The sequence below is a fragment of the Pseudorca crassidens genome, chromosome X (assembly GCF_039906515.1).
Source record: "Pseudorca crassidens isolate mPseCra1 chromosome X, mPseCra1.hap1, whole genome shotgun sequence".
NCBI classification, from domain to species: domain Eukaryota; kingdom Metazoa; phylum Chordata; class Mammalia; order Artiodactyla; family Delphinidae; genus Pseudorca; species Pseudorca crassidens.
In genome coordinates this window covers 80,901,325-80,928,889 of record NC_090317.1, presented here as the reverse complement: position 1 = coordinate 80,928,889, position 27,565 = coordinate 80,901,325, and positions in this window count along the sequence as shown.

The following is a 27,565-nucleotide window of genomic DNA, read 5'->3' as shown; positions in this document are numbered from 1 at the left end:
CATATGTAGATATATATCTTCATTCATCCATCAAAAGACACTTAGGTTGTTTCCATGTCTTGGTTGGTTATAGTAAATGCAGCTATGGACATGGGAGTGCAGATATTTCGTCAACATCATGTTTTGATTTCTTTGACTATATACCCAGAAGTGGAATTGTTTAATCAAAATATAGTTCTTTTTTTACTTCTTAGAGGAACCTCCATACAATTTTCCATATTGACTATACCAATTTACAATCCCACCAACAGTGCACAAGTGTTGCCTTTTCTCCACATTCTCTCCAGTGTTTGTTATTTCTTGGCTTTTTGGTGATGACCATTCTAAGAGGTGTGAGGTGATATCTCATTGTGTTTTTTTTTTACTGAAATTTTATTGAAGTGTAATTGATGTATAACATTATATCAGTTTTAGGAATACAACAATATGATTCAATATTTGTATATATTGCTAAACAATTACCGCATTAAGTCAAGTCTACTAAATATCCCTCACCCTGTATAGTTACATTTTTTCCATGTGAGGAGTTTTTAAAAAATTATTATTGAACAAATTTTACATATAACATTGTATAAATTTAACATGTACAACGTGTTGCTTTGATATGTTTATATATGGTACTATAATTGCTGCTGTATCAATATTTATCACATTACATAATTATAGTACAATATTGTTGTATTCATCATTCTTTGCATTAGATCGCTGTCACTTATTTACTACATGTTGGTAGCTTGTATCCATAAAAAACATCAATCTCATCCCCCACCCTCCATTTTCTTGTAACCACCATTTGACTCTTGTTTTAGTGGTTTGACTTTTTTAGATTCCATATATAAGTGATATCATGCACTGTCTTGCTCTGTCTGACTTGTCTCACTTAGCATAATGTGCTCAGTGTCCGTCCATGTTGTTGAAAATGGCATGATCATCCCTTTTTATGGATGAATAATATTCTATTTTGTCCATATACCACATATTTTTTTACCCATTCATCCATTAATTGGCATTTATGTTGTTTCCATATCATGGCTATTATGAATAATGCTGCAATACACATGGGAGGACAGATGTCTTGTGAAGATATTGTTTCCTTCTCCTTTGGGCATATATCCAGAAGTGGAGTGGCTGGATCCTATGGTAGACCTATTAAATTTTTGAGGAGCTTCCATATTATTTTCCATAGTGGTTAAACAAATTTGCATTTCCACCTACAATGTATAGGGCTCCCTTTTCATCACATCCTCACCAGCCCCTGTTGTCTCTTGTCTTCTTGATGATAGCCATTCTAATAGGTGTGAGGTTGATAGTTACTGTGGACTTGAATTGCATTTCCTTGAGGATTAGTGATGATGAGCATCCTTTCATGTGTCCGTTAGCCATTTTGATGTCCTCTTTGGTGAAATGTCTATATAGTTCTTCTGCCTATTTTTTTCTTTTTTTTAAAATAGATCTTTATTGGACTATAATTGCTTCACAATACTGTGCTAGTTCCTGTTGTACACCAAAGTGAATCAGCTACATATATTTTCAGATTGTTTCTTCTATTTCTATGAATAATGCCTTTGGTGTTTGATGGGGATTTCATTGAACCTGTAGATGGCTTTGGGTAGTATGGAAGTTTTTACTATATTAATTTTTCTGATCCACTAGCCTGCAATGTCTTTCATTCGTTTGTGTCTTCTTTGATTTCTTTCAGGAAAGTCTTGTAGTTTTTGTTGTACAGATCTTCAACTCCCTTGGTTAAATTTACTCCTAAGTATTTTATTGTTTGTGATGCTATTGCTAATGGGACAGATGTCTTAATTTCTTTCTCAGATGTTTCATCATTAGTGCAAAGGAATGCAATATTTCTGTATGTTGATTTTGTATCCTGCAACTATACTGAAATCATTGATTAGTTCTGATCCAGATTTTTTTGATTGACTCTTTGGGATTTTCTGTACATAAGATTATACCATCATCAAATTGTGACAATTTTATTTATTTAATCAAAACTTTAATACTTTATTTTTTAACATCTTTATTGGAGTATAATTGCTTCACAATGGTGTGTTAGTTTCTACTATATAACAAAGTGAATCAGCTATACATACACATATATCCCCATATCTCCTCCCTTTTGCATCTCCTTCCCACCCTCCATATTCCATCTCTCTAGGTGTTCACAAAGCACAAAGCTGACCTCCCTGTGCTATGTGGTTGCTTCCCACTAGCTATCTATTTTACATTGTAGTGTATATATGTCAATGCCAATAGTTACAATTCTACATCTTCCTTTGCAATTTGGATGCCTTTCATTTCTTGATCTTGTCTCATCGTTCTAGCTAGGACTTCCAGTATCACATTGAACAGGAGTAGTGACAGTGGGCATCCTTGTCTTTTTCCTGACTTTAAAAAAAAATATCCTTCATTTTCTCTCCATTGAGTATAATTTTGACTCTGGGTTTGTCACATATGGCCTTTATTATCCTGAGGTTGTTCCTTCTATACTCAACCTGTTAAATATTTTTTACCCTAAAAGGGTGTTGTATTTGTCAATTGCTTATTTTTGTATCTATAGAGATATCAATTATCACTTATTATGTTCATGTGATGTATTACATTTATTGATTTGTGTGTGTTGAATCATCCTTGCATCCCACGGAGTAAACCCCACTTGGTCATGATATATAACCCTTTTAATGTGTTCTTGAATTTGCTTTGCTAAATATTTTGCTGAGAATTTTTGTATTTACATTTATTGGGAACAATATTCTATATCTTGTTTCATGGAATTCTTAGCAGGTTTTGATATGAAGGTAATTCTGACTATGTAAAATGAGTTTGGAAGTGTCCCCTTCTCCTTTATTTTTTGGAAGAGTTTGAGGAGACTTGGTTTTAATTCTCCTTAGGTGTTTGGTAGAATGCACCAGTGAAACCAACTGGTTCTGGAGTTTTCTGTGTTGGAATTTTTTTCATTACTGATTCAATCTCTTTAATCATTAGTTTTCTGTTCAGGTTTTCTATTTCTTCCTGATTCAGTGTTGGTAGGTTGGGGGTTTCTGTAAATGTATCTATTTCTTCTATGTTATGTGATTTTTTGTCATATGATTGTTCATAGCACTCTCATATGACCCTGTGTATTCCTGTATTATCAGTTTTAAATGTCTCCTCTTTCAATTCTATTTTTATTTGAGTCTTCTATTTTATTTCCTCAGTTAGTCCAGCTATATAAGTTCCTCATATTATTTATCATTTTGAAGAACCATCTCTTAGTTTTGCTGATTCTTTCTACTGTTCTCCTGACCTCCATTTTATTAATTTCTGCTCTGGTCTTTATTATTTCCTTCCTTCCACTAACTTTGGGCTTCATTTGTTGTTCTTTTTACAGTTCTTTGAGGTGTAAGGTTAGGTTGCTATATTGCTATATAAACCTTCTTATTGCTATAAACCTTCCTGTCAGAACTGCTTTTATCACACCCCACAAGATTTAAAGTGTCATATTTCCATTTTCATTTCTTTCAAGATATATTCTCATTTCCCTTTTGATTTATTCTTTGACCTATTCACTGTTTAGCAGTGTGTCATTCAGTTTCCACATATTTTTAGATCTTCTCATTTTCTTCTCCTTGTTGATTTCTAGCTCCATACCTCTGTGGTCAAAAAGATAGTTGGTATGGTTTCTATATCCATAAATTTGCTAAGATTTGCTTTGTGTCCTATCATCTGATCTATTCTTGAGCATGTTCCAAGTGCACTTGAGAAGAATGTTTATTCTGCTGCTGTTGGATGGAATGTTCTGTGTATGTCTGTTAAGCCATTTGTTCAAAAGTATGGTTAAACTCCAATGTTTCTTTGTTGAGTTTCTTCTGGACGATCTAACCATTGCTGATTGTATGGTGTTGAACTTCCCTACTATTATTGTATTGTTGTCGATTTCTCCCTTAAGATTGGGTTGGGAGTGTATTTACAATTGTTATATCTTCTTGATATATTGATCCTTTTATCGTTATATAATCTTCTTTGTCTCCTGTTACTATTTTTGGCTTGAAGTCTACTTTGTCTGATATATGTATGGTACACTCACTCTCTTGTGGTTTCTCCTTAATTGGAATATCACCTTCCATGCATTTTCTTTGAGCCCATGGGTATCTTTAGAGCTGAAATGAGTCTTCTTTATGCAGCACATAGGTCATGTTTTTCTATCCATCTAGCCACTCTGCAACTTTCGATTGGTGAGATCAATCCATTTACATTTAGGGTAATTATTGACATGTACGGACTTACTATTGTTATATTATCTTTTCCCATCTGATTATTTTGTCTCACCACTTTTTCTTTTTCCTTCTGTTTCTGTATACCTTTTTAAGTTGCTGTTTTATCCTGGTGAATTGCTCAGTCTCCTTTTTTTATGTCTTGTGAATCTACTGTAGATTTTTGCTTTGTGTATGGTTACAGTTTTCAATTCTGACTGCCTTTTTATCACCTTAATCAGAGTTGTGTGTACTTTTCACTTCAGCTAGAAGAGCTCCTTTTAATATTTCTTGTATGGCAGGTGTAGTGGTCATGAATTACCTCAGATTTTGTTTGACTAGAAAGGCCTTTATTTCTCACTCATATCTGAAGGATAACTTTGCTGGGAAGAGTATTCTTGGTTGGCAATTTTTATCTTTCAATACTCTGAATACAGGCATACCTTGCAGATGTTGCAGGCAGGGCCATTTTATGACCATTGCCATTAAAAGGATATCGCAATAAAGCAATTCACCCAATTTTTTTCCAGCAGATATGAAAGTTACATTTACACTATAGTCTACTGTGCACAGTAACATTATGTCTAAAACATACAATGTTCATACCTTAATTTAAAAATACTTTAATGCTAAAAAATGCTAACCATTATCTTTTCCTTCAGCGAGTCATAATTTTTTGCTGTTGGAGAGTTTTGCCTTGATGTTGCTGGCTGATGACTAATCATGGTGGTGGTTACTGCAGGTTGGGGTGGATGTGGAAATTAAGTAAAAGTAAGGCAACGATGAGGTTTACTGCCCCTATAGATGCTTCCTTTCATGAATGATTTTTCTGTAGCATGTAAGGCAGTTTGATAGCCTTTTACACACAGTAGAACATACAGTTGGATTTGTCGGCTTAAAATAATGCACAACGTGAGAGTTTTGAGTCGAGTTTAATTTGGGGGAAAATGACGACTATAGCCTGGGAGACAGCATTTCAGTTAATTCCGAGAAACTGCTCCAAAGAGGTAGGGGGAAAGTTCAGTATATATGTGATTTTGGTGAAGGGGGAGTACATGTAATGTACATAACATTTACTGACTAAGTTTACCATCTTATGTAAGTGTGGTTTGTGGCACTCCCCCCAAAAAATACAAGGGTAACATCAACACCCCTGGTCACAGCTCACCATAACAGATAATAATAATTGAAAAGTTTGAGATTTGTGAGAATTACCAAAATGCAACATAGAGACACAAAGTAAGCAAATGCTGTTTGGAAAAATTGTGCCAATAGACTTGATCAACACAAGGTCACCACAAACCTTCAATTTGTAAGACACAAAATATCTGTGAAGTGTAATAAAGCAAAGTGAAATAAAATGAGGTATGTCTGTAAGTCATTCCATTCTCTCCTGCCCTTGAGTTTCTGCTGAGAAATCTGCAGATAGCCTAATAGGTTACTCTCATTTGTCCCTGGCTGCCTTTAAAATTATTTCTTTATCATCAACGTTTGACAGGTCTAATGTAATTTGTCTTGGAGGAAATATGTTTGCTTTGAAATAATAAAGTGTTCTATTAGATTCATGGACTTGTATGTTATGTTCCTTCCCCAGGTTTGGGCAGTTCTCAGCTACTATTTCTTTAAGTAAACTCTCTGCACATTTCTTCCCTTTAAAACTGAGTAGGACACTGCAGAGCCTTACCAAGGACAGACCTCCTCCCTAACCCAATTTCCCCCCACTCCTGATTTGTAGAATAGCTTTAGCTCTCCAGGGCCTCCCAGAGTTCCAAAAAGCCAATTTAATCAGAGAAGTGAGAAAATGCAGAAACAAAGGAAAACAGTCCAGCAAGACAATACAATAGTAGTTTAGCCATAAAACAAAGTCAAGGACTTTTAGTTGCTCCTCAAGAGCTACAGATAATATCCTGAGCCATATCCTCATATGATTTGGTGGATACTAAAATCTCCACCAGGTGGAAGAAGGTAACTGCATGCTGACCACCGGTATGTAGACCCCAGACCAGTTGGAGCCAGAAGGTTGATAATTGAGATTCCTGAAATACCGCCCTGTTACCTCACCATCAACCAGTCAGAAAATTATGCACAAGCTGATCATACACCCCATGACCCTCTCCTTCACACTGTCTTTAAAAAAACACTTCCCAGAAAGCCAATGGGGAGTTCGGGTCTTTTGAGCATGTTCTCAACAGAAGCCCATTCTCCTTGCTTGGTGCCTTGCAATAAATACTGTACATCCCTTCACCACAACCCAGGTGTCATTAGACTGGCTTTGCTACACGCTTAGCGAGTGGACCCAAGTTTCATTTGGTAAAATTTTGTTGAACCACATGGGACTTTCTTCTCCAGTGGGAATCTCACCCAAGGCACATTTTCCCCAGCCTGTGGTGGCACTCAGATTCTGTCCAGCAGTTGCCTGAATGCCTTTGTCTTAGGGACAGCCTTGAGACTGCTTGTCACTGAGTGGTTATCACAGGCCCATGGCAATTTCAGTTTCATGGTGAATGAAGCAAGGCTCTGGTCCTGCATGGTCTGTGAGATGTTTCTGGTAAGTGGCAGTGCCTTGTGTTTCACAACACCAGGATATACTTCCCTATTGCATTGCCTTGGTTGGAATTTTCCTTTTTTGGTCAAAAGGCATATGATTTTGTCATCTGGTTTTGAGTGGAATGCTGATTTAATTGTGTTTTCCCTTCTGGGTTGAGTAGTCTGGCATCCATGCCACACCACCTGAGTGGCAATTGGGAAACACCCATAAAGTCTCATCTACAACCCAACTAGAACAGCTGGTAGGAAACTTTCAATTCTTGTGCTAGGGAACTGCAACCCAGAGAGGCTGTCAGATACTGATCTACCTGGTTCTGGTCTGTCTGTTTCTAGTAACATCAACCATGTAAAAGAAAAATTGGAAATCAGAGCTCTATTCCCCTATCATGTATTTTTAAAAAGTGGAAAATTTTAAGCCATGCTACTAATGTTTTTCCAACTGCATGTGGCTACAATATATTTAAGGCTGTAGAAAATAATATGGCCAAGATAAAACTCTCTTAATATTCCCAAACTGGTGATTTATTTTTGCATAAGCAGTTAGAGAAAACTGACTTGATAATTTTTCTTTTCACCATTCTGGTTTTGAGAGAACAAAATTATTCCTAAGAGAAATCTTGAAGTAAAAAACTCTTATCAAGTCCTTGAAATGCAAACACAGCCCACATTGACTGAGACTACAGCCTTGGCTTAATTACTGCAATCTGAAACTAAAAGAAAAGAGGAAAAGAAAGAGGCCATATTAAACTGAAGCAAGTAAGCTTAATTTATTTCAAAGGTTATTTATAAACTAATAATTTTTATATTATAATATCTAATTCATTACTACATTTTAAAATGAAGCTATGAAATCTCTGTTTCTGTGTGTCTTTATGTAAAAACTAATTTGTAAATGAGCTGTATTTAATTGGATTAGAGGAAATTAAGTGCTTATATAAATTATCAGAAGTATAAAAGGAACTAACCTGAATGAATTGCAGCTTCACGTGATCTGGGGACTATTCAGTATTTAATGAATGTCTGGTATTAAAGTGAGTTTAAGTTTGTTGGTTTAATTAATACAGGCATCTCTTTAGAGTTGTCAACATTAAGTACAGTATTTTTGTTTGTTTGTTTTGTTTTGCAGTACATGGGCCTCTCACTGTTGTGGCCTCTCCCATTGCAGAGCACAGGCTCTGGACGTGCAGGCTCAGCGGCCATGACTCACGGGCCCAGCCACTCCGTGGCATGTGGGATCTTCCCGGACTGGGGCATGAACCCGTGTCCCCTGCATCGGCAGGCGACCTCTCAACAACTGCACCACCAGGGAAGCCCTAAGTACAGTACATTTATTGTATCTATGTTTACTGAAAGTCAAATAATTTCATAGTATATCTGTTGCAAAATTTGTCAACAAGAAAAATTAAGTTGGCATGATGATATTTTCATAAGTAATGAATTAGACATGAATGGGATAGAAATTTTTAGGTAAGACTTTAAGAATAATTATGTTTTAAATTTCCAGATTTTTGGTATCTTGAAACTTTGGAGTTTTGCTTAATTAATTTTAATGATGGGAATTCATTGAATATCCAGAAAATTTCAAATAAGAGAAAATACTGGGACATTACTCGCTAAATGAGTCTAAGTTTACCTACTTGTGTCCTACTACAGAAAAACTAAGGATGTTTGGGTTTATTAGACACATATCAGGCCTTTTGCAACATTGAAGAAATAAATTATGCTCTGAACAAAATGTATGTTTTTGGAGAACATAATTAGGGAATATGTTCATAAGTTTTCCAATCAAAAAATACTGGTATGACAAACAGTTCACAATTGCTTGCTTCTTGGCTTTCACTAGATATTAAGGCTTTAAAGAGTTAAAAAATGCAATATACATGGAATTAAGGCTACTAGAAATAATAAGGGAGACATTTCAGTATGTAAAGAAAGTAGGATATATGTTGTCGGTAAGAGATGTTATGAAGAATGGAGAACTATTTGTTAAGGGAAAAGAAAGTAATATTGTCCTGAAGCTGGTTATTTCTAAATGGTAAAGAAAATAAGGGACACACTGAGATGGATACAGCGTTGTGGAAGGTTTGCGGAAAATGAACCTTGAGAAAAGAGTTTTGTGCATGCTCAGGACTGGTTAAGATTAGATACAATTTAATTAATAAATAAGATTTATTATTAAAAGTAAGCTGGTGTTGGACTGGAGTTTGATTTTCTTTCTCTGCTAAGTGAACAAAGTTTTCTTGAAATATTAAGAACTTTCTCTATTGCTTTTGAAATCTTTTATTGTCACTTGGGTCAAGCAAATAAGTATGATTTCACAGTAACCTATGATCTTTTTGACCAGGTGTTTTAAAATTTTGTTTTTGAACATCTTTATTGGGGTATAATTGCTTTACAAAGGTGTGTTAGTTTCTGCTTTATAACAAAGTGAATCAGTTATACACATACATATGTTCCCATATCTCTTCTCTCTTGCGTCTCCATCCATCCCACCCTCCCTATCCCACCCCTCCAGGTGGTCACAAAGCACCGAGACGATAACCCTGTGCCATGCGGCTGCTTCCCACTAGCTATCTACTTACGTTTGTTAGTGTATATATGTCCATGCCTCTCTCTCGCTTTGTCACAGTTCACCCATCCCCCTCCCCATAACCTAAAGTCCGTTCTCCAGTAGGTCTGTGTCTTTATTCCTTTCTTACCCCTAGATTCTTCATGATATGTTTTTTCTTAAATTCCATATAAATGTGTTAGCATACGGTATTTGTCTTTCTCTTTCTGATTTACTTCACTCTGTATGACAGACTCTAGGTCTATCCACCTCATTACAAATAACTCAATTTGGTTTCTTTTTATGGCTCAGTAATATTCCATTCTATAAATGTGCCACATCTTCTTTATCCATTCATCCGATGATGGGCACTTAGGTTGTTTCCATCTCGGGGCTATTGTAAATAGAGCTGCAATGAACATTTTGGAACATGAATCTTTTTGAATTTTGGTTTTCTCAGGGTATATGCCCAGTAGTGGTATTGCTGGGTCATATGGTAGTTCTATTTGTAGTTTTTTAAAGAACTTCCATACTGTTCTCCATAGTGGCTGAACCAATTCACATTCCCACCAGCAGTGCAAGAGTGTTCCCTTTTCTCCACACCCTCTCCAGCATTTATTGTTTGTAGATTTTTTGATGATGGCCATTCTGACTGGTATGAGATACTATCTCATTGTAGTTTTGATTTGAATTTCCCTAATGATTAATGACGTTGAGCATTCTTTCATGTGTTTGTTGGCAGTCTGTATATCTTCTTTGGAGAAATGTCTATTTATGTCTTCTGCCCATTTCTGGATTGGGTTGTTTGTTTTTTGTTATTGAACTGCATGAGCTGCTTGTAAATTTTGGAAATTAATCCTTTGTTGATTCATTTGCAAATATTTTCTCCCATTCTGAGGGTTGCCTTTTGGTCTTGCTTATGGTTTCCTTTGCTTTGCAAAAGCTTTGGAGTTTCATTAGGTCCCATTTGTTTATTTTTGTTTTTATTTCCATTTCTCTAGAATGTGGGTCAAAAAGGATCTTGCTGTGATTTATGTCATAGAGTGTTCTGCCTATGTTTTCCTCTAAGAGTTTGATAGTTTCTCACCTTACATTTAGGCCTTAATCCATTTTGAGCTTATTTTTGTGTATGGTGTTAGGGAGTGATCTAATTGCACACTTTTACATGTACCTGTCCAGTTTTCACAGCACCACTTATTGAAGAGGCTGTGCTTTCTCCACTGTACATTCCTGCCTCCTTTATCAAAGATAAGTTGACCGTATGTGCATGGGTTTTTCTCTGGGGTTTCTATCCTGTTCCATTGATCTATCTTTCTGTTTTTGTGCCAGTACCATACTGCCTTGATTACTGTAGCTTTCTAGTATAGTCTGAAGTCAGGGAGCTTGATTCCTCCAGCTCCATTTTTCATTCTCAAGATTGCTTTGGCTCTTCGGCGTATTTTGTGTTTCCATACAAATTGTGAAATTTTTTGTTCTAGTTCTGTGAAAAATATCAGTGGTAGTTTGATAGGGATTGCATTGAATCTGTAGATTGCTTTGGGTAGTAGAGTCATTTTCACAATGTTGATTCTTCCAATCTAAGAACATGGTATATCTCTCCATCTGTTTGTATGATCTTTAGTTTCTTTCATCGGTGTCCTATAATTTTCTGCATGCAGGTCTTTTGTCTCCTTAGGTAGGTTTATTCCTAAATATTTTATTCTTTTTGTTGCAATGGTAAATGGGAGTGTTTTCTTGATTTCACTTTCAGGTTTTTCATCATTAGTGTATAGGAATGCAAGAGATTTCTTTGCATTAATTTTGTATCCTGCAACTTTACCAAGTTAATTGATTAGCTCTAGTAGTTTTCTGGTGGCATCCTTAGGATTCTCTATGTATAGTATCATGTAATCTGCGAAGAGTGACAGCTCTGCTTCTTCTTTTCCGATTTGGATTCCTTTTATTTCCATTTTTTCTCTGTTTGCTGTGGCTAAAACTTCCAAAACTATATTGAATAAGAGTGTTGAGGGTGGGCAACCTTGTCTTGTTCCTGATTTTTGTGGAAACACTTTCAGTTTTTCACCATTGAGGATGATGTTAGCTGTGGGTTTGTCATCTATAGCCTTTATTATGTTGAGGAAAGTTCCCTCTATGCCTACTTTCTGCAGGGTTTTAATCATAAATTGGCGTTGAATTTTGTCAAAAGCTTTCTCTGCATCTATTGAGATGATCATATGGTTTTTCTCCTTCAATTTGTTAATATGGTGTAACACATTGATAGATTTGCGTATATTGAAGAATCCTTGCATTCCTGGAATAAATCCCAGTTGATCATGGTGTATGATCCTTTTAATGTGCTGTTGGATTCTGTTTGCTAGTTTTTTTTCGAGGATTTTTGCATCTATGTTCATCAGTGATATTGGCCTGTAGTTGTCTTTCTTTTTGGCATCCTTGTCTGGTTTTGGTGTCAAGGTGATGGTGGCCTCATAGAATGAATTTGGGATGTTTCTCCCTCTGCTAAATTTTGGAAGATTTTGAGAAGGATAGGTGTTAGCTCTTCTCTAAATGTTTGATAGAATTCGCCTGTGAAGCCATCTGGTCCTGGGCTTTTGTTCGTTGAAAGATTTTTAATTTCAATTTCAGTGCTTGTGATTGGTCTGTTCATATTTTCTGTTTCTTCGTGATTCAGTCCTGGCATGTTGTTTATTTGTAAGAATTTGTCTACTTCTTCCAGGTTGTCCATTTTATTGGTATAGAGTTGCTTGTAGTAATCTCTCATGATCTTTTGTATTTCTGCAGTGTCAGTTGTTACTTCTCCTTTTTCATTTTTAATTCTATTGATTTGAGTTTTCTCCCTTTTTTTCTTGATGAGTCTGGCTAATGGTTTATCTATTTTGTTTATATTCTCAAAGAACTAGCTTTTAGTTTTATTGATCTTTGCTGTTCTTTACTTCATTTCCTTTTCATTTATTTCTGATCTGATTTTTATGATTTCTTTCATTCTGCTAACTTTGGGGTTTTTTTTTGTTCTTCTTTCTCTAATTGCTTTAGGTACAAGGTTAGGTTGTTTATTCGAGATGTTTCATGTTTCTTAAGGTGGTCTTGTATTGCTATAAACTTCCCTCTTAGAACTGCCTTTGCTGCATCCCATAGGTTTTGGATCATCGTGTCTGCATTGTAATTTTTTTCTAGGTATTTTTTAAAAGGGGAAAAAATCAAAAATATTGCTCTCAAAGTCCACCTCCTCAATTTGGGATGATTCATTGTCTAAAGGAGAGAAGTAAGGAAGGAAAGAAAGAAAGAAAGATGAAAGAAAGAAAGAAAGAAAGAAAGAAAGAAAGAAAGAAAGAAAGAAAGAAAGAAAGAAAGAAAGAAAGAAGGTAAAGTAAAATAAAGTTATTAAAATTAGTTATTAAGAAAAAAAATTTAAAGAAAAGGACGGATAGAACCCTAGGACAAATAGTGGAAGCAAAGCTATACAGACAAAATCTGACACAGAAGCATACACATACACACTCATCAAAAGAGGAAAAGCAGAAAAAATTATAAATCTTGCTCTCAAAGTCCACCTCCTCAATTTGGGATGATTCGCTGTCTATTCATATATTCCACAGATGCAGGCTACATCAAGTTGATTGTGGAGCTTTAATCCATTGTTTGTGAGGCTGCTGGGAGAGATTTCCCTTTCTCTTCTTTGTTCTCACAGCTCCCAGGGGCTCAGCTTTGGATTTGGCCCTGCCTCTGCGTTTAGGTCGCTGTAGGGCGTCTGTTTTTTGCTCAGACAGGACAGGGTTAAAGGAGCCACTGATTTGGGGGTTCTGGCTCACTCAGGCCAGGGGGAGGGTGGGGCACGGAGTGCATGGCGAGCCTGCGGTGGCAGAGGCCGGCGTGACTTTGCACCAGCCTGAGGCCTGCCGTGCGTTCTCCCAGGGAAGTTGTCTCTGGATCCTGGGAGCCTGGCAGTGGCGGGCTGCACACGCTCCCTGGAAGAGGGGTGTGTATAGTGACCTATGCTCGCACACAGGCCCCTTGGTGGTGGCAGCAGCAGCCTTAGCGTCTCCCACCCTTCTCTGGGGGTCTGTGCTTTTAGCCGTGGCTCGTGCCCGTCTCTGGGGTCTGTGCTTTTAGTGAAGCTCGCACCCGTCTCTGGAGTCCATGTTTTTAGCCGTGGCTCACACCCGTCTCTGGGATCCGCGCTTTTAGCCGCGGCTCGCGCCCGTCTCTGGAGTTCCTTTAAGCATCGCTCTTAAACCCCTCCCCTTGCGCACCAGGAAACAAAGAGGGAAGAAAAAGTCTCTTGACTCTTCAGCAGCTCCAGACCTTTTCCCAGACTCCCTCCTGGCTAGCCGTGGTGCACTAACCCCTTCAGGCTGTGTTCACGCAGCCAACTCCAGTCCTCTCCCGGTGCTCTGACCGAAGCCTGAGCCTCAGCTCGCAGCCCCGCCTGCCCCGGTGTGTTAGCAGGCAAGCCTCTTGGGCTGGTGAGTGCTGGTCGGCACCGATCCTCTGTGCAGGAATCTCCCCGCTTTGTGCTCTGCACCCCTGTTGCTGTGCTCTCCTCTGCGGCTCTGAAGCTCCCCCCTCTGCCTCCTGCAGTCTCCGCCTGTGAAGGGGCTTCCTAGTGTGTGGAAACCTTTCCTCTTTCCCAGCTCCCTCCCACTGGTGCAGGTTCCGTCCCTATTCTTTTGTCTCTGTTTTTTCTTTTTTTCTTTTGCCCTACCCAGGTACGTGGGGAGTTTCTTGCCTTTTGGGAAGTCTGAGGTCTTCTGCCAGCATTCAATAGGTGTTCTGTAGGACCTGCTCCATGTGTAGATGTATTTCTGGTGTATCTGTGGGGAGGAAGGTGATCTCCGTGTCTTACTCTTCCACCATCTTCCCCTCTGCCTTAAAATTTTTTGATGTTTTTAACAGACTTCCCCAGGATCAAATTATAATCAAAATTCTATTGACATCTAGTTAAATTTGGGATGCTTCAGTGGACTCCTGAGGCATCTCAGAGAGAAATATTAAACTAATTAAGTTTAGTTGGTATGTTAACTTACATGGGAAACATTGTCCAATGAGTGGTGGGTGATAAACAATCTTAGGTTATAATCTAAGGGTAAATGTCAGTGATAAAAAATGTTCTAGAGATTATTTTCAAAATTGAAAAAATTGGATGTGTCCTGGTATAATTCTATCAGTCATCAATCTAGTTATTATCTTAAAATGTTGTATGTCACAGCAACTTGATTATGCCTCTTTGTCATTCACATTGTCATCAAATCTTTAACCATGCCTTTTGTCATTCATAGAGAGTTATGTTTTTCACTCTCAGACTTTTGCAAAAATGTTTCATCTTCAAGAAAATTCATAGAAAAACCTTTTGACAAGGACAGGTTTCTGATAACTATTAGATCATACTGCTGAACTGGGTAAGAAACTTTAAAATTCTAATGGAAACCCTGATGATTTCATAAAACTGCTAAGAAAAGATGAAGATCAAAGATTAGTTATATAGGACTGAGTGAACTGATGAATATGATTATAAGTTTAAGGTTTTTGTCTGAAATATTACTGGCTTTTATCCATTTTTACAGATATAAGGAAACCTTTCCGCTTAAGCTAATTATGACTTACAGCAACTTGGTAAATTGCACCTTTGTAAAAAGAATTGAAACAGTTATCTTTTACCTCTACCTGATGCCTCCAGAAATGGGAAATTCTTAGGTTCCGAGAAGCCTTTTCAGATGAATAATATCCTGACAGGTGCAAAAATATCAAGATATTTTGGGGATCTCGAGAAAAAAATATTTCACTCAAACCCATAGATATCACAGGCAGAATCTGTGGCACGTCCTTGGTATAACATCCCTAGCCTTGAGAAGCACTTGAAACGTCTCATCTGAGATTCTTTATAAAAACTTCCAGCACAGTCAATTAAAAAAACAAACAAAGAAACAAACCTATGTGATCAATTATCCAGACTTATTTTGCAAACAAATTAGTCTTAATGTGGCTATATTAGGTATAACTGAGGGTAATTATAGAGTAAAAAAGATAATGTTTCTGTGGATATTAAATTCTAGGATTGTAAATTGAGTTCTGTATTACTGCCTAAGACTCACTTCCCTGATAGCACCATGTTGCTCTATTAAATTATTGTAAAATTTACTTGAATTCTTAAAAGGACACTCTCATTTTGTCTCTTAAGTTTATCACTGCAATCTGTCTTTGTATGAAGAACACTTACTCCAAAACCTGCAAACAGGGGATTATGCATACTGGAAAAATACATCATTTAAAGGACTGTCGCTAATCTAGATAAAGGAATTTTTGTCAGGTACTCTTAAGTAGCTCATGCGCAGCGAAACTAAAGGGAATGACACTTGAACTCATCTTTGCTACTAAAGAAGAACCACCAAACTGGAATGGTCTATAAAAGGACTACTGAACACAAACAACAGTCACAAAGGATGAAAAGATGACAACAGGGGTAGACAGCTGACCTAAGAATCCAGGCCAAGACTGTAACACCATTCCTACAAATTGATCTGAACTGTTTACCAAATGATTGTCTCCCTATCAAAATAGAAAGATTGTGTTACTTCTAAACCTACACTTAACCACACTATCAGGATATAAAAGAGAAATGTCTGGTGAAGTTGGCACAGAGCAGAACTACTCATTGTATGTATCAGTGCTTCCTTTGATCCTGTTGCTTAAAGCACATGTAAAATATTCGTGTGACATTTCCAAAAAATGACAAAATATACAGCCTATAAAAATTTCCTCATAAACATATGGTTTCTTATGTTGTATTAATTTTTCACACAATGTGGATAAGAGGAAAGGATGTGTAACAAGGAATGATGGCCTTGTTCTGAAGGACAAATAAAGGAAAAGCATTTGAAGAAATTAGGCAAGGAGATGTTGGCACACCTGGGCAAAGTAGGAGGCATTTAATTACTAGGAAGTCAGCCTTCTGGAACAAAAATTTCTTTCACACAATTGAAACTGGAGCCTAGTGGCAGACGCAAAACATGTGTCATGTCAGAGGCTTCAAAACTGAGTGCTTTGAGAGAGTCTTTCTTTCGAAGTTCAACACAAGCAGAGTCATCAGGCCCAGTGGCAGCCAGTGCCTTCTCCACCTATATACCATGAAGACAGTCCTAAGGAACCAGAGACCTTTGATCAGAGCTCTCGGCACCAAGTTTTCTGAGAGTGCTCCTTCAGTGACCAGAAGCTATCCCTCGTGTAGGACGCAAGGAGCAATTACTTTTGAACCTTGCAAATCCAGACACTCTAACACTTAGGGCTTTGGAGCTGGAGTGAAGCTAACAAAGTGGGCTCAAGTCCCATGGGTGAAAAGAAGCTCATGCCTCTCAACAGAGGGCATGTTGAAACGTGTTACTCCTAGAAGGAGTGCAGAAGTCCTTTAAGAGCTATAGGAAAGAAACGTGATGCAGGGTGATAGAATTTCCTGGATTGGTCCCCTACTGAAAATGTCATGCACTGGGTGGTTTCTTCTACATATCCGAATCCTCCATATTGGTAACCAACCCGTGCCCCTGCGCCTGGCTGTGTGTGAAGCCACGTGTTTGGCAAAACATTCCTGATGGCTTGGCAAATATGTCCCCCTTAAGGGAAATGGGTATGGGCCCTTCATGCTAGCTGAAAGGATGTTACCCATGTGGCCTTTTTTGGATTTGGAGCTTAGCCACAGAGTTCCATACAGGGAGCCAATTATTTGGGAGACCTGGAAATAGCTCTTTCACAGAGGTGCCTTCGTGCTGCCCTGAGCTCTGTGTTCCATATTCAAAATGGAGTAAAAGAATCCTTGTGCAGAAAGCACAGCCAGGCTCATTCCCCAGATGCGATGTGCACATGCAAGTGACGAGCTAGATGAAAGCAATGTGATACCCACGATTCTTTCAGGATTGGCTAGTTCTTATCTAGCTTCTTTCAAGCAGGTTCTGGAAGGTTTGCACCCCTTTTCCCAACACGCCAACCACCAGTTCGTTCAAACAGTGCTACGCTCCGTGGTTCTCAAGGTGATATGGAATGACAGCCTTTCAGACCGCATAGGAAGGTAGTTACTCACAGGGTAAATACGATGTGTACCTGACAGACTAGATGAAGAAAATTTCATATGCAGATTTTGTTCAGTGTATAGGGAACTGGAACAAAGTCGGGCAAGCACATGGTGTCATTTGTTACAGACATCCTCTGGCACATTTTTGCTTTGGCTCCCTTAAAATGCTTTGCTCCCATAGAGCCATCTAAAGAGAATAGTGGGAAACAGCAGGTTGACTCACGTCATAAATAAGCCTGGCCGACTTCCAATATGAAGCCCTGTGGAGACAGATGGTTCTGCAAACATTTCCCCAAAAAGGTTTCCTTCAACAATAGAAGGTCACACAAAGTACAGTTACACCTGCGGTGATGAGTGGTGTGAATTAAAAACCTATCATTTGTACATGCTTCTTGGAGGTGGAGCTTAGCAAAGGGTGCTCCAGGGGACGGGAGGAGAAAGCCTTCTAAAAGCAAGTTTGAAGAGCTGCTCCTATAAGGAAGGCAGGGGTTGGTTCATTGCTGCATGCAGGAAAGAAATCCTGGGTTCGTGTTTGTTCCTTGAGTGTGAGAAGTCCTTATTGGCTGAGGCTTGAGTTGACTTGTGTTCACACAAAGTTGTTACAATCACAGGAGGGAACATAGAAAACTCTTCTTGGCACTGTGTCTTCAATTCCATTGCAAAGGAGGCCTTTCCCATGTCATGAGAAAACAGTTTCTCTCCAGTTCAGAAATACATATGACTGAGGTGGGCCGGATGGAAGCAATGGTATACCATGTTGCTTTCCGTGCAGGAAACACGTAGGCCAAGTGTCTAGAATGTGGTGAAACCTATTGGAGAACTGTGCTACCCGGTTTCTAAAAGGGGTACCATAAGCTGCGCTGAGTGCTCGGTTCTGAAGCCCACAGGGAGCAAGTTTTTTTAAGGCATGTGGCCACATGCTGCTTGCCCGCCTTGGCAAAGAATGGTACATTCACTCTGTCGGTGGACGGCCCATGTGGAACAAAAATTTCGTTCACTCTTTGAACCCTGAGCCTAGTGGCAGAGGCAAAACCTGGGCCATTTCAGAGGATTCTCCATCGAGCTTTTGGAGAGTTGCCTGCCTTTGAATTGGAGCTCCACACAAGCAGGCACCTCAGGCCCAGGGGCAGCTTGTGCTTTCTCCACCCGCATATCATGAAGACTGTCGTAAGGAATGGGATCCCTTTGATGTCAGCTCTTGGCACCAAGTTTTCCTGACAATGATCCATCAGTGATTAGAAGCTATCCCTCGTGTGGGACGTATGGACTTATTGCTTTCAAACCTTGAAAACCCAGACATTGTAACTCTTAGGTCGTTGGAAGCTGAGCGAAGCTCACAAAGTGGGCTCAAGTTCCATGGGCAAAAAGAGGCTCATGCTTCTCTACAGAGGGCATGTTGAAATATGTTGCTCCTAGAAGGATTGCAGAAGTCCATTAAGGGCCTTAGGAAAGAAACCTGATGCAAGCTTATAGAAATCCCCGTAGTGGTCCCATAGTGAAAGTGTCATGCACAGGGTTGTTTCTTCTACATAACCGAACCCCACGTATCCCTAACCGACATGTGACCCTGCTCCGGGCTAGGCATGGTGAAGCCACGTGTTTGGCAAAACCTTACAGAGAGCCTGGCAAATGTGTCCCCAAAGTGGGAAATGCTTATATGTCCTTCAAGTTTGCTGAAAGGAATCAATGGAAGATGAATTATGTGCAGTTGTGTGGCAGTGGCAGTTTTGAGGAAAAAATGAAGTTGAGTTGTGAGGCACATAAAAGGTCACTTTGCTATGGTTGAACACGTTCCCAGGCCTCATAAGTTTACCTGTTCAATGTGAGAGACCTCATGTGTCTACAGCCTATCTATCTACCTCTGAAAACAATGTGGAATATAGAGAGCCCCTGATGTTTACAGTCAAAGGGACCTAGATTCACTCCTGAAATAACTGGCTATGTGATGAGGGAAAGGTTAACCTCTCTGATTCTCACTTTTCCCATTTCAAATGAGGATATAAAAATGCATATCTGGTATGGTGTTTGGGAGTGTCAAATGAGAAAAATGCATATAAAGTGCTTGGAACATTAAAGCTGTTCAGTAAATATTAGCTCCCTGCTCTACTAAAAACCTTCCACCAACAAATCTAAACAAATGGGTTTAAATCTTTGTCATGATGTCCATTAGATTGTGTTGATGTGTTAAATTTTTCCCTAAGGAACACTGGGTTAGGGTAAAGCTGTCTATGAACAAGTATTTGCTCATAGCAGCACACCTGACTCGGCAACACTGGAGAGCATGTTAAAACGTCACGGGTGAACTTGACAAATAGAAATAGGATATATTACTTCCAAACCACTAGAGGGAATAAGGTACTAAAGAACACTCAATCTATCCAACGGAGACTCAATCAGGGCAATACAAAACAGAAAAAGAGAATAATACATGAGAAGTGTAGGGAAAAAATCACAATAAATAGGAAGCAGAAATAAGATGACAGAAACAACTGCAAACTAGAGATTACTAGGAAATTGAAAATGAAGCCATATGACCTTTAAAAGAGGACTATCTAAATCATAAGGGCATGGCAGCATCAAAAGTAAACAGTTGTGAACATTTTTTAAATGATTATTTCAGTTCTTAAATGATTAAAAAGAGGGATTCAGGACTAATTAGTGTGATTATAATTCCGAAGGCTCAAACTATACATATGCCAAAAATTCACTGAAATTGACAAATTCACAGTGTGGGAACTTTTAGTGTCCTGCTCAGTAACTGATCGATTAAGAAAACAATAAATATTAGCAATGATAAGGAAGATTTGAAGAACCCTATTAAAATCTTGATGTAATGGGCATGTACACAATACTAGGTCCAAAGATTAGAGAATATATGTTCTTTGGAAACACAATTGGAACATTTAGAAAAGTTGATCATACACTAGGCCAAAAATATATGTCAGCAATTTTCAAAAAAGTGTTCTGAAGGTGGAAACCACGCTCTCTGAACACAATGTAATTAAGATAAAAAATAATAACCCAAGGAAAACAGAAACAACTTACCATGGGAATGTTTAAAAATATGAACTGAATTGAGTGATAAGTATAACCAACAAGGGATAAACTGTAATTATTAATCATCATAGAAATTAGGAAATATTGCAAACAAATGATAATGAAAATAGCCCTTATAAAATCTTGTGGAATACACCAAAGAGGTAGTTTGAGGGACATTTTATAACACCAAATGCTTGTATTAGAAAAGCAGAAAGACCACAGATTAATGAGCTAAGCAACCAAAATATGAAATTAGAATGAGAGTAACAGAATAAATGCAAGAAAGTGGAAGGAAGGAAAGTTTATCAAAATTAAATAAAGAGAAAAGAAAAAATATCCATAAAGAAGTTCAAGCAAATGAAACTCTTGTTGTTAGGAAATGCAGAAGAAATGGAGAAATGTATAGCAACGGTTATTGAGAGAGAGAGAGAGAGAGAAGTAAAAGATATAAGGAATGAGAAAAGAATTAATCATTTGGATACAGTAGATATTTATGTAAGTAGCATACCACTTAATTTGAATTATTTAATTTACAACAGAAGAAATAAATAATTTTCTCCACCTACCAAAATTAAATCAAATACAAATAGACTGATCATTTCTATAATACAAGTGTAATCCATCGTAAATATGGAATGCTAAAACTAAAATTGGTAAAGCCCTTCAAAACTTTTCCCCGGCCTCAAATATTACCATTAACTTTCATGTCTGTGAGATCAACCCCATCTGGGACTCACAGTTTATCTACTTATTAATTCATATCAGGCCAGCCCATACACTTGGGAACCTCATCCACAATTTTGGATTCTACTGTTTTTACAAGCTGATAGGTTTAATTACTTGAAAACCCTCATGTGATATTTCCAGCTTTATCTCACAGATATGAGCAAATCTCCAAACACTCACCTAAACAGCCTTTACATGATCTGCAACCTAGAGACTTGGTCTTCTGAATTAAGCGTCAGAAAAATCTGCCCTTGAGCCTAGGTTAATTAAATAAATAAATAAATAAATAAATAAATAAATAAATAAATAAAGTCTTACCAGATACTGTTAACAACTAACACCAGTAAAACTCCAGAGTGTTCATCCTTGAGTTGTTCCTCATCACATCCCCCTGTCTACTGGATACCCACTCCATCTGAAGACCTTAAGCTGAGGATTCTTTTCAGTCTTCCAGGTGACACTGACTTCAGGAGTGGACAGATTCCTCCCAAGATGACAGAATAAGATTAATTTTCTGATTCTCTAAGACCTTTTTCTCCTCCTTTACTCTACTACTAATATTGCCTATCATTACATTGTGATGTCTTTCTAGCACATTACTGTGACCTTCCCTCATCTTTATTGTACTATTTTTTAACTCCTGTGGTCTCCTTCTACCACTTAAGGAAAAACATCTGACATTCCCAATCGGACTCTGCTGACAAAAGAAACAAATGCTGCTCCTTTAAACACACTTAAAGGCAGATTTCTTTTTGAAGTCCCCTTCTGATTTGTCAGTTTCCCTTACAGCATTAATCCCAACCTCTAGACTTTGAAAATTGGACACTGACCTCCTGATGAGGTCATTACAATCTTATCAGCAAGTCCTACTCAATAAGCAGTAGGCTCCAATATTGGGGCCATCCTGGCCCTGATAGTCAAATTTTCTCATGGTATTCCTTTTGTTCATGATAGTCAGCCTGCTTTGTGAAACTGGTTAACTCTGCTAAATACATTGTTTACATTGAGGAACACAAAATTGGCTTTCTCTTGTTGTGATAAATGATACTTATACTCCGGATACAGTCTGTGCCACACTGCGGTACTATTTCTTACATAACATCTTACATAACACCCATATGGTATATGCTAACTTATCTTGTGTGTTCAGGATAGTTGTTAGAGACGTTCAGATATGTAAAACTGAACATTCCAGCAGATCTTGTTCCCCTGGGGTGGCTGGGTTGGGGGGATTATCCAATAACAGTCAAACCAATTTCTTTGAAAAAACTCCCAGGAAGAGTAACTGACTCCCTATTCATATATGCTTTGTGACCTGCTATCCTCACATTAGGGAAAATAATAACTAGCAAGGATGGCCCCAAACTTGTATTTGATTCTGACAAAAGTCATGTGGCTCTCAGAAGTGAAGGCAGCTAGATTCATTGCCTGGATTTTATAATCTAGGCCCTTGACTTCAAGACTTGTTTCAAGGACTAATAATCATTGTGTTTTGTATGATTACTTGTTTTGAAGTTGGCCACTGCATCCTGTCCAGAGTCAAAAATGCTATTGTACAGCCAGTGTCACATCAGAGCATTCAACAATGCATTCTACAATGAAAGCAGCGGGAGAGATCAACCCATGTCCAACTAAAGACTACATTCTCTAAATTAATTCCTCACCAGCAAAATCAGAGCAATGGTGGAAGACTAGATTACATGGATTAAGGTCTTGTGGCCAAAGGGGGGTACTAAATATATCTCTTGACATCCAGGCTAGGGCATGTGATTGTCTCATTAGATATTAAAAAAATCTCACAGAATGCCAACTTCAGAGGAGATCATGAGATCTCTTCACTCTGAGATCATGATAAAGTGAGACACAACAAAGGCCACTTCACAATTTTTTTCCAAGCACAGACAAAAGCAAGATCACTGTATAAATCACCATATGTCCCTCTCCTAGCTAATATGAGTGACAGCTAGTTGGGGTTTTTTTTGTTGTTGTTTTTCTGCTTTGTTTGTTTGTTTTCACCAATTGCAGCTTTAAACTCACTCGAATCTATTCTCTCTATACAAGAGGTTTATGAAGATACTCAGTCATAGGAATACCCTGTCTTCCTGACAGTATCTAATCCAGATCAAAACTCTACTTCCTTAAAACCTCACCGAAATCACCTAAAACAAGTCCTGATGTTTTAATATCCCTTTTCTTTCACCCTCTTACTTATATGTCCCACAGTTCCTCATTCTGTGTGTTCTCCTTCACTGCTAGGAAAAGTAAACCCAGCTTGTTCAACTACAGAAGTGTTCCTGGTGGTCCTTAGCTGGGAAACATTGACATATTTTGTCACGTTAAACTTGATGACAAAGCAAAACGAAGAATCAGATGTGTTTACTTCAATAACCCCACATGCTAATACTTCTAACAAAATTTTCAGTTCACAAAGACATTTATTTTGTATCCTTTCAAATGGCAATTACAAGGCCTTGAGACTGAGAAGAGGGCTGGCATACTGGTGGAGATATTAACAAGATGAACAGTAAAAGAAAAATCAAACATAAAATATATTGAAAATAGATTTTCATGATAGTGGAATGGGAGAAGGAAGGAAAAGGTTGAGTTTTGGACAATGAGTTTGAGATGATGGTCTGACTACCAGGTCACATGCTCTATGCACCACAGAAGATAAGACCCAAATTCCTCAAATTCCAGAGCAAAGGGCTTCAGAACAAACCATCCCTATGGGTGGCTATCAACCTTCCTCAAGTCCAGGCCCCAGCCTCCATAATATCTTAAGAAGCACGGTGAGACAGATGAGATCCTGATGAGACCCTGCAAGTCCAAACATGACCACTTTGTATTTCCATTTCTCTAATTCCTCCACACCCCCACAAACATCATCAACCCACTTCGAGGTTATCCAGGCAACTTATGTATTCAGAAGTAGCAAGAAATGTAAATTTTACGTGGGGCAACTGATTATAGAAGAGCACTATCTAACAGAACTCTCTGCACTGATAGAAATGTTCCATATCTGTGCTGCACACAGTGCAGTAGCCACTGTTTACACGTAACCGTTGAGCACTTCAAATGTCACTAGTGAGACTGAGAGACTGAATTTTCAATTTTACTTAATTTTAATCAAATTAAATAGTCACATATGACTAGTGGCTACCATTTTGCAGAATGTATCTCTTACAGGAAGTCTCCTCACCTGCTGGTGGACCAAACTCAGTCACTTGCCTTCATTCAAAACATCGTCTTCGTGACTGCTTGGAAAATTTTAATTCACTTAGAGTCACCGTTCCTCATAAAATTCCATGGGCTTCAAACATGCTCGTCAAAACAATCAGTTGCTTGTAGATTCCTATTTTTACCATCACCTTGTATTCTTTTAATTTTTTTAATAAAATACTTGACAGGTATCACCAATGCAATGCATTGTGTTTATGTGATGAATACTTTTCTGAGACTTAAGGATCTTTTGGGTATTCAAATCTTAGCATGAATTTGCACAGGTTGTTTTTATCCCTTGCACTGCATCATATTACCCTGCTAGTCTTTAAACCAAGTTTGATAGTTGAATTTTGCTACAATATGGAGTGAAATTATTCTTTGTTGTCTAATCTCAGAATCTAATCATAACAATCAATGTGGAAAATGTGTTCACAGACCAAACCAGACTGTTCCCTGCACTGTTAGAACAAATCTTTCCCTAAGACTGTTCATATATCAATTGGCTATTTGTTGTCTAAATAAATGAGGTAAATTTCAGTTCTCTGGCCTACTAGAGAAAACACCGCCTATCTTTAGAACATCATGAAGAGACAAATTTGATTCCTGAAACTCAAACACTTGAAGGAGGATAACTTTCAGCCAACGTCTTAGTTATTATCTCCTTACCACCATCAATGTCTTTCTATTTACTTATTCAAATGAGGAAGGAAGCTACAGTTAGATTAAAATTGGTTGTCTGGACCATACGTTCGATTTTGTTCCTTTGTAGATTGCAGCACCTTTGAGATTTCCACGTTGTGGGGAAGACCATTGCCTATAGGTCTGGGTTCATAAGGAAGAGGCCTGTGCATAGGCCATGAATTTGAGTCTATGACATTTAGATGGTAACAGGAGTCAAGCATGTAAACCTTGGAACATGAGGCAGGTGATATACCCCTTTCAAGCGATTTATCCTGAATAAAGGGAAGGGCATCAAGGCCTAGGTAGCTGAATGGACAAGGAAAGGGTGGAACACTATGTGGGCTCATAAAATATGAATGCCTTAGGTGTCATGTTACTAGCTAAACAGATGATGACATTGGAACATTGGATCTTGTTTCAATGCACTTATTTCAATGTGTTTTTTACTGACCCCAATTCAAAATTTCATATTTAATCCCATGGTTTTTGTTGTGTACTTATATAAAATAGGTACATTTTTGTCGGAGGGGAAGATGGCAGAAGAGTAAGACGTGGAGATCACCTTCCTCCACACAGACACACAAGGAATACATCTACACGTGGAACAACTCATATAGAACACCTACTGAATGCTGGCAGAAGACTTCAGACTTCCCAAAAGACAAGAAACTCCCCAGGTACCTGGGTAGGGCAAAAGAAAAAACAGAGACAAAAGAATAGGACCAGGACCTGCACCAGTGGCAGGGAGCTGTGAAGGAGTAAAGGTTTCCACACAGTAGGAAGCCCCTTCGCGGGCAGAGACTGCGGGTGGCGGGGGGGGGGAGCTTCGGAGCCCCAGAGGAGAGTGCAGCAACAAGGGTGTGGAGGGCAAAGTGGGGAGATTCCCGTACAGAAGATCGGTGCCGACTGGCACTCACCAGCCCTAGAGGTTTGTCTGCTCACATGCTGGGGCAGGCGGGGCTGCGAGCTGAGGCTCCAGCTTTGATCAGAGCGCAGGGAGAGGACTGGGATTGGTGCCGTGAACACAGCCTGAAGGGGTTAGTGCACAACAGCTAGCCAGGAGGGAGTCCGGGAAAAGGTCTGGAGCTGCAGAAGAGGCAAGGGACTTTTTCTTTCCTCTTTGTTTCCTGGTGCCCGAGGAGAGGGGATTAAGAGCGCTGCTTAAAGGAGCTCCAGAGATGGGCGCAAGCCGTGGCCATAAGCGCAGACCCCAGAGACGAGCAGGAGATGCCAAGTCTGCTGCTGCCACTACCAAGAGGCCTGTGTGCGAGCACTGGTCACTGTCCACACCTCCCTTCCGGGGAGCCTGAGCAGCCCGCCACTGCCAGGTTCCCGTGATCCAGGGACAACTTTCCTGGGAGAACGCACGGCAAGCCTCAGACTGGTGCAACGTCACGCCAGCCTCTGCCATCACAGGCTCACTCTGCACTCTGTGCCCCTCGCTCCCCGCGGCCTGAGTGAGCCAGAGCCCCCGAATCAGTGGCTCCTTTATCCCCATCCAGTTTGAGCAGAAAAACAGATGCCCTCCGGAGACCTACGTGCGGAGGTGGGGCCAGATCCAAAGCTGAGCCCCTGGGAGCTGTGAGAACAAAGAAAAGAAAGGGAAATCTCTCCCAGCAGCCTCAGAAGCAGGGGATTAAAGCTCCACAATCAACTTGATGTACCCTGCATCTGTGGAATACATGAATAGACAACGAATCATCCCAAATTGAGGAGGTGGACTTTGAGAGCAAGATTTATGATTTTTACCCCTTTTCCTTTTTTTGTGGGTGTGTAGGTGTATGCTTCTGTGTGAGATTTTGTCTGTATAGCTTTGCTTCCACCATTTGTCCCAGGGTTCTATCCGTCCGTTTTTATTTTAAATTTTTTTTCTTAATAATTATTTTTTATTTCAATAACTATTTTATTTTACTTTATCTTCTTTTGTTCTTTCTTTCTTTCCTTCCTTCCCTCCTTTAGATAACGAATCATCCCAAATTGAGGAGGCGGACTTTGAGAGCAAGATTTATGATTTTTTCCTCTTTTCCTCTTTTTGTGAGTGTGTATGTGTATGTCTCTGTATGAGATTTTGTCTGTATAGCTTTGCTTCCACCATTTGTCCTAGGGTCCTATCTGTCCGTTTTTGTTTTGTTGAATTCTGTTTTAATTTTTTTCTAAATAATTATTTTTTAATTTAATAATTTTATTATATTTTATTTTACTTTATCTTCTTTCTTTTTTATTTTTTCTTCCTTCCCTCCTTCCTTCCTTCCTTCCTTCCTTTCTCCCTCCCTCCATCCCTCCCTCCCTCGCTCCTTTCTTTCTTTCCTTCTTTCCTTCTTTTCTTCTCTTCCTTCCTTCCTTCCTTCCTTCCTTCCTTCCTTCCTTCCTTCCTTCCTTTCTTTCTTTCTTTTGAGAGCAAGATTTATGATTTTTCCCCTTTTCCTCTTTTTGTGAGTGTGTATGCTTCTGTGTGAGATTTTGTATGTATAGCTTTGCTTCCACCATTTGTCCTAGGATTCTATCCATCCGTTT